This window comes from Pyrgilauda ruficollis, unplaced genomic scaffold, assembly GCF_017590135.1.
Source record: "Pyrgilauda ruficollis isolate IOZ18807 unplaced genomic scaffold, ASM1759013v1 scaffold215, whole genome shotgun sequence".
Taxonomy (NCBI): Eukaryota; Metazoa; Chordata; class Aves; order Passeriformes; family Passeridae; genus Pyrgilauda; species Pyrgilauda ruficollis.
Window position 1 is genome coordinate 72,634 of NW_024520873.1, and position 8,022 is coordinate 80,655.

Here is an 8,022-nt window from a genome sequence, read left to right on the forward strand (position 1 = left end):
CCCCCCCCCCAGGCACCCACACCTCCATGCCGGGCACCCCCACGCCCCCCTCGCACCCCTCGGTGGCATAGGGACCCCTTCCCAGCCATGCCCTGGGAGCCCTGGGCTGAGGGCAGCGGCCGCTGCCTCCGGGCCGAGGGTCCAGCTGTGCCCCCGGCCCCCCCGGCCCCTCTCCCGCTGGCCGGTGGCCAAGCCCCGCTCGGTGCCAGCTCCCCCGGGCACGCGTGTGCCCGACAGCCGGGGCAGCGCCCTTCCAGCAGCCCCGGCCCGTGCCAGCAGGGCAGGAGCCGTGCCAGGCCCGCGCTGCCAGGGCACAGCTGGCCCCCGGCTCGCTCGGGAGGGGACACGGAGCACCCGGGGGTGGCGGTGTCCCCCTTGTCCCCGCAGGACACCGGGGCGGGGGGGTGGCACTGCTGAGGAGCTGAGGATGGGCGAGATCACTGCGCCCAGCCAGGGGGCCTGGGGAGGGTCTCTTGTCTCCTCTGGGGGTCCCTGGACACCCCACAGTCCCCCCAGGGGTCCCACAGGTGAGGGGACGTGGGGCAGGCGGGGTCAGGGGCAGCTTCCCCTCTCATTCCACCTGGGGAATTCTTGGGAGGGACGTTGGGGGGTCCAGCCCTGGCCAAAGACACCCTGACCCATGGGGGGACTACCTGACCCATGGAGGGGACACTGACACATGGAGGGACACCCTGACCCATGGAGGGACTCCCTCACCCATGGAGGGGACACTGACCCATGGGGGGGACACCCTGACCCATGGAGGGACTCCCTCACCCATGGAGGGGACACTGACCCATGGGGGGGACACCCTGACCCATGGAGGGGACTCCCTGTCCCCCTCCCCCCGTTTGGGACCAGCCCTCAGCCCCGGGGGTCTCGGCTCGGCGTCGCCCTGGTTTCCCTGGCAGGGTGGGGCTGCCCAGGGCTGGATAATTGCTAAGCCCCCCTAAAGCCCGGCTTTCAGGGCTGTAATTCTGATATTTGTCTGTAATCTGATAACACCACCGGCCATGAGCTCCTAATGTGCCCGGCTCGGGAAACCGCACGGATTTTCCCACTAAGCCGGGATATCGGGCTCTGGGGTCTTCACTTAATCGTCTTTTCCCCCGTGGGGACAGCGGATTTTGGCAAACGAACTTTTCCTGATTGGAAGGGGCAGAGGAGCCGCCATGGTCCTGGGAAGAGGGAGGCGGCGGCACTCTGGGGAACAGGGGGTTAAATGGGGTCATGCAAGGCTGCGACCCCCAGGTGCAAAGCCCCTGTCACTGTCACCCTGGTGGGCCTCGGGGGCGGCTTCTTCTCCCCATCAGCTCCAGGAGTTGGTCCTGGAAGAGGCTGGGAGGGTGGGGGGCTCCTGTGTGGGGTGTCCCATTCCTGCGGCACCATCAGTCCGTCTGTCTGTCCATCCATGGATTCTATCCATCCATCCATCCATCCATCCATCCATCCGTCCATCCATCCATCCGTCCATCCATCACCCATCCCTGTGTCCATCCGTCCATCCGTCCATGGATTCTCTCCATCCATCTGTCTGTCTGTCCATCCATCCATCCATCCATCCATGGATTCCATCCATCCATCCATCATCCCTCCATCCATCCTTCCATCCCTCCCTTCCTCTGTCCGTCCGTCCATCTGTCCCTCCATTCCCTGCCACGTCCCCAGCCGGGGCAGGAATTGTGCCCTGCGATGCCACCGAGGCCTGGCACCACGAACTGTCCCCAAAACCAGCAGGGCAGGGGTGGCATCGGGGCTGTTCTCCCCATGCCGGGAGATCCCCGGAGCCCTGGGAGACACCGGGAATCCCATCCAGCCCCATCCCGGAGCCCTGGGAGATGCTGGGAATCCCATCCAGCCCCATCCCTGAATCCCATCTAGCCCCATCCCTGGGAGACGCTGGGAATCCCATCCAGCCCCATCCCTGAATCCCATCCAGCCCCACCCCTGAATCCCATCCAGCCCCATCCCTGAATCCCATCCAGCCCTGTCCCCGGCTGGGCCGCGGGAGCTGGCAGCTGCCAAGGCAAATTCCCCAAACCCGCGGGCTTTGGGTGTTTTTTCTGCTCTAATGCAAGTTCAGGAAGCTCCCGGCTTAATCCGCGCCAGATAAACCAACAGCGCAGAGATTTGGAGTTATTGACGAAGTCTCTGCTCGGGCGAGATTAGAGCTCGGCTTAACGATGTTGCAGGAGGGTTTGGGGACGCTTTAATCAGAATTTGTACAGCAATAATCCCATCTTTAAACTCGTCCCCGGGCCAATCCCTCCCAAGTTGTAACGGGGGGAGGTGGAGGGGTCTCGGGGGCGTTTCCAGCCCAAATGAGTCTGGGGGAGTTCACACGGCAGAGAGGAAATTTGGGGGGAGGCTGGGGAGAAATTCCTCCCTGTGAGGGGCGGGAGGGCCTGGCATAGCGTGCCCAGAGGAGCTGAGGATCCCTGGAAGTGTCTGAACGGGGCTTGGAGCACGCAGGGACAAGGGGAGGTGACCCTGTGACCCTGCAGGGGTGGCACTGGCTGGGCTTTAAATCCCTCCCAACCCACTCCTGGGTTCCAGCATCCCCGGCTTGGATGATTCCCATGAAATCCCCGCACAAACCCCACAAATCAAACCCAATCCCTGAAGTCAAACCCGCACCGAGCCGCGGCTCTGCCATTCCCCCTCCAAAACCCTCCACGAGCTCCTCTCCCGTGCCTCAGTTTCCCCCCGGGGAATCACCAAAACCTCGCCCGGCGGGGGCTCGGCGGCTTTTGTGGCTGCGCGGCGCTTTCAGGGAGCACAAAGGGCCCCGGCGGCACAGATGGAGCTTTTCAGAGCGGACCCGGGCTCCTTTCGCCGTCTGCCGCCGGGCGCTGCCTCCCGCCGCAATCCCCCTTAATTGAATCCACACTTTCATAGCTCATTACCCCCCTGATGGATTGGATTAGCGGGGGCTGCGCCCGCCGGGGGACAGTTGGGCCGCTCCGCGCCGCTCGGTGTCCCCGCGGGCGGCGACACGAGGGTGCCAGGGGGCCCAGGGGGCTCCCGGCCACGAGCGGCAGCGTGGGGACAACGGAGGAGACCCCGCCTTGGGTCCCCAGCGGTGCGGGCCAGCGGTGCCGGCACCCCCTGGGCATCTCCGGTACCCCCTGGGCATCCTCAGCACCCCCTGGGCATCCCTGGTACCCCCTGGGCATCTCCGGTACCCTTTGGGCATCCTCAGCAGCCCCTGGGTATCATCGGTACCCCCTGGGCATCCTCGGTACCCCCTGGGCATCCCCGGATCCCCTCGGCATCCCCGGTACCCCCTGGGCATCTCTGGTACCCTCTGGGCATTCCCGGTACCCCCTGGGCATCCCCGGTACCCTCTGAGCATCCTCAGCACCCCCTGGGCATCTCCGGTACCCCCTGGGCATCCTCAGCACCGCCTGGGCATCCCCGAAACCCCCTGGGCATCCCCGGATCGCCTCGGCATCCTCGGCACCCCCTGGGCATCCCCGGATCCACCGTGGCGAGTTCCAGGGACCCGGGTGTGCCCACGCTGTGCCACGGGCAGGGTGGGTGCAGTGCCAAGGATTAAATTTGGGGAGTTGGGACCCCCGAGGACAAGGTTTGGGGTGCTGGATCACCCGAAGGATGAAATTTGGGGAGTTCGGACCCCCGAGGACAAGGCTTGGGGTGCTGGAAGCCCGCAGGGTTTGGTTTTGCGGTTGTTCCATCCTCGGAACGGCCCCTGGAAAGGGAGGGATGCGGGAGGGGGACCAGCGCCCTCCCCCCGCCCCTCGGGGGGCTCTGGGCAGCGCCAGGAGGGGGGGGCTCTGCCTCCCCCCGCCCCAAAAGGCGGGCAGGACCCCGCAGGAGCCGCCCCCTCCCTGTGCCCGTGTCCATCTGGGACCAACGGCCGCCGCTCCCTCATTAACCCCAGCTCCGGGGAGACCCCGGCCCAGCTGCCAGCCACGCTGGGGGGGCTCGGGGGGGCTCTGCTCTGCTCCCCCCTCACCCCTCCATCCCAGGGATAAATCCGGATTTGCCATCCCAAAATCCTGGCAGGGCCCGACCCCTCCCCCTGGGCTGCACCCCTGGCCTGGGGGATGCTCCGGGGGTCCCTCCCAGCTCCGGGGGTCCCTCCCAGCTCAGCGCTGCGGTTTTTGGGGTGGTTTCTACCCTGAATTTGGTGCTCAGGGCTGCAAAGGAGGACGCTGAGACTCTTGGGGCGTTCCCAAATGCAGGAATCCCCCCGGGGTTTTTTGGGATCGGCTCAGCGGGTTTTTTGGGATCATCCCAGCTGTTTTTTGGGATCATCCCAGCTGTTTTTTGGGATCAGTCCAGCTGTTTTTTGGGATAATCCCAGCGTTTTTTTGGGATCATCACAGTAGTTTTTTGGGATCATCACAGTGGTTTTTTGGGATCATCCCAGCGGTGCCGCTCCGGGGACGCATCCAGCTGCAGATCCGTTTTTTGGGATCATCCCAGCTGTTTTTTGGGATCATCCCAGCTGTTTTTTGGGATCAGTCCAGCTGTTTTTTGGGATAATCCCAGCGGTTTTTTGGGATCATCACAGTAGTTTTTTGGGATCATCACAGTGGTTTTTTGGGATCATCCCAGCGGTGCCGCTCCGGGGACGCATCCAGCTGCAGATCCCATCCCCTCCCGTGGACGAGGAGCTCCAGGGCCCTAAATGGTTCAGCAAACCTTCATCCTCATCCTCATCCTCTCAGGCCTCGCTGGAGCAGATGTGGCCCGAGCCCACCGGGGCAGTTCCGGCCGGATCGGTTCCGGCCGGGATTAGGGAGGCTCCGCTCCCCAGGGCCCGGATTAAGGTTTAAAGCCGGGAGCTTCGCCTGCCGGGAGCTCAGCTGGAGCCGGGACCCTCCTCATCCTCACCAGGCTGGGGTGGATCCCGCAGGGATCTCTCGGGGCGGGAGCCAGGGACGGACCCCAAAATCCCGCAGCCACCCTAAAAGCAGCGGGGGTCTCTCGTGTTTCCCTGGGGTCTCCCGGGGGTCTCTCCGGGAGCTGGGCAGGGGGTGATGCCCGGATTCCGCGGGCAGCCGCTGCTTGCTGCTTCTGTCCTGAGCTCGGCAGGGGGGAACCGGGAAAAAAGCAAGAAAACATGGGGGGGAAAAAACAATTAAAATATTGGGGGAGCGGGGAAAAAAGCCAAGAAAACATGGAGGGGAAAACCCAAGAAAACACGGGGGAAAAAACCCAAGAAAACATTGGGAGAACGGGGAAAAAACACAAGAAAATATGGAGGGAAAAACCCAATAAAACATTGGGAGAATGGGGAAAAAACCCAGGAAAACAAGAGGGGAAGAACACAATAAAACATTGGGAGAATGGGGAAAAAACACAAGAAAACATGGAAGGAAAAACCCAAGAGAACATGGGGGAAAACGGGGGAAAAAACCAAGAAAATATGGAGGGAAAATCCCAATAAAACATTGGGAGAAAGGGGAAAAAACCCCGTAAAACAAGAGGGGAAAAACTTAATAAAACACGGGGGGAAACAGGGGGAAACCCTAGAAAACACGGGGGAAAACGAGGAAAAAGACCCAAGGGAAAACGGGAAAAACAACCAAGAAAACACAGGGGAAAAAATCCAATAAAACTTGGAGAAAAACGGGGGAAAAACCCCCAAGAAAACAGTGAGGAAATAGGGAAAAGCCCAAGAAAACAAGGGAAAAACGGGGAAAACGGGGAAAACATGGGGGAAATGGGGAAAACACGGGGGAAAAGGGGGGAAAACACAGAAAAAAGAGGGGGAAAACACGGGAAAAATGGGGAAAACATGGGAAAATGGGGAAAACATGGGGAAAATGGGGGAAAACACGGGGAAAACGGGGAAAACACTGGAAAAACGGGGAAAACGGGGAAAACACTGGAAAAACGGGGAAAACGCGGGGAAAACGGGGAAAACGCGGGGGAAAAACACGGGAAAAAACATGGAAAACCACTCGGTGCGCGCTCTTAGGGGAGCCCAGGGGACACCCGACCTTCCCCCAGGTGGGAGCGGGGACAAAGCCCCCCGAGCTGAGCCGTGCCGGGCGCACCTGGGCGGGAGCGGCGCTGCCTCAGGTGGGGCCGGGACCCCCGAGGGGCCGCGCCAGGCGAGGGGCTCCGGGCTGGGGGGCCCCGGGGGCTCCGGGCTGGCAACAGATGGCTGGGGGCAGCTTGCCCACAGCTGCCCCTCCTCTCCTGCCCTGCCCTCTCCCTGCGCCGCTCGTTTTTGTCTCGTTTCCCCACGCGGCGTCATCCCGGCATCCCGGAACTTCCCGGGGGCTTTAGTGCGCGTTTTTAGGAGCGGATTTTTAATATATAAGAGGTGTTTTAGGTATGCTTTAATGTACTATATATATATATATATATATCTATATACATATATATATCTATATACATATATATATCTATATACATATATATATCTATATACATATATATATCTATATACATATATATATCTATATACATATATATATCTATATACATATATATATCTATATACATATATATATCTATATACATATATATATCTATATACATATATATATATATATACACATTTATATATATATATATTATATACTTTTTAATATATATGCATTATACTTTTATATATATAATATACTTTTTAATATATATGTATGTATATATATGCTTTAATATACTTTATATATATAGATATACTTTTATATATATATATATATGTTTCAATATACTTATATATATGCGTATATATATTTTTAATATACTTTTATATATGTTTTAATATGCTTGTATATATGTATATGTGTATATATATATTTAAATATCCTTATATATATTTGTGCATATATATGTTTTAATATGTTTATATATATATTAAAAATATACTTCTCTATATGGTTTTAATATACTTACATATAGACATTTAAAAAATTTATTTACAATGTATAAATAATATACGTTTATAATATATAAATAATATTCCCAGTGCCCAGCACCGCAGCGCCCCCCGCCAGCGGCAGCCCCCCAGGACCCTCCCCCGTGGGTTTTTCCTCCTTTCTGGCCAGGAATGGGTGTAGGAACAGCGATTTCACGGGGCAAGGGGCTCGGAGTGAACCTGGGGGCAGCGGGGGCGTTTGGCACCATGGAGGGTGAGATTGGCACCCGGGGGGCTGCGGGGGATGGCAGCGAGGAGGAGCCGGGGGGGCAGGAGCCCCCCACCCCCGGAGCGGCAGGAGCCCCCCGCCCCCGGAGCTCCGGGCCGGGCTGGGGCAGCCTCGCCCCTGCTCTGCCCCGCCCGGTGCCCCCCGGCTGGCCCGGGCCACCCCGGCAGTGTCCCCAGCGCTGGGAGCCGCGGCTGGACCCTCAGACGGCTCCGTGTCACCCCCGTGTCACCCCCGTGTCCCCCCCGTGTCACCCCAGCTGGACCCTCAGACAGCTCCGTGTCACCCCCCGTGTCCTCCCCGTGTCCTCCCCGGTGTCACCCGGCTGGACTCCTCAAATGGCTCAGTGTCACCCCCCGTGTGCTCCCCGTGTCACCCCCGTGTCAGCGGGCTGGACCCTTCAAATGGCTCAATGTCACCCCCCATGTCACCCCCGTGTCACCCCCGTGTCACCCGGCTGGACCCCTCAAATGGCTCAGTGTCACCCCCCGTGTCCTCCCCGTGTCACCCCCGTGTCACCCCCGTGTCACCCCCGGTGTCCTCCCCCGTGTCACCCCCGGTGTCACCCCAGCTGGACCCTCAGACGGCCCCGTGTCACCCCCGTGTCCTCCCCCGTGTCACCCCCGGTGCCACCCCGGCCGCGGGGACACTCCCGGGTCCCCCCAGAGCCGCCCCCTCCCCGATTTCCCAGCGCATTTCTATAAATCAAGCTCTGGCATGCCCCCCTCCCCCGCGGCGGGGTTTGGGGGTCACCCGTGACCCCCGGCAGATGGTGCGGGGGCTCCCAGCGCTGCCCGGACCATCTGTCAGGCAGCTCCGAGCTCCCGGCCCCGCCGCCCTGGGACCCCCCGGCCGCGGCCCCGCCAGCCCCGGGCTGCAGGAGGAGGGGGGGGGG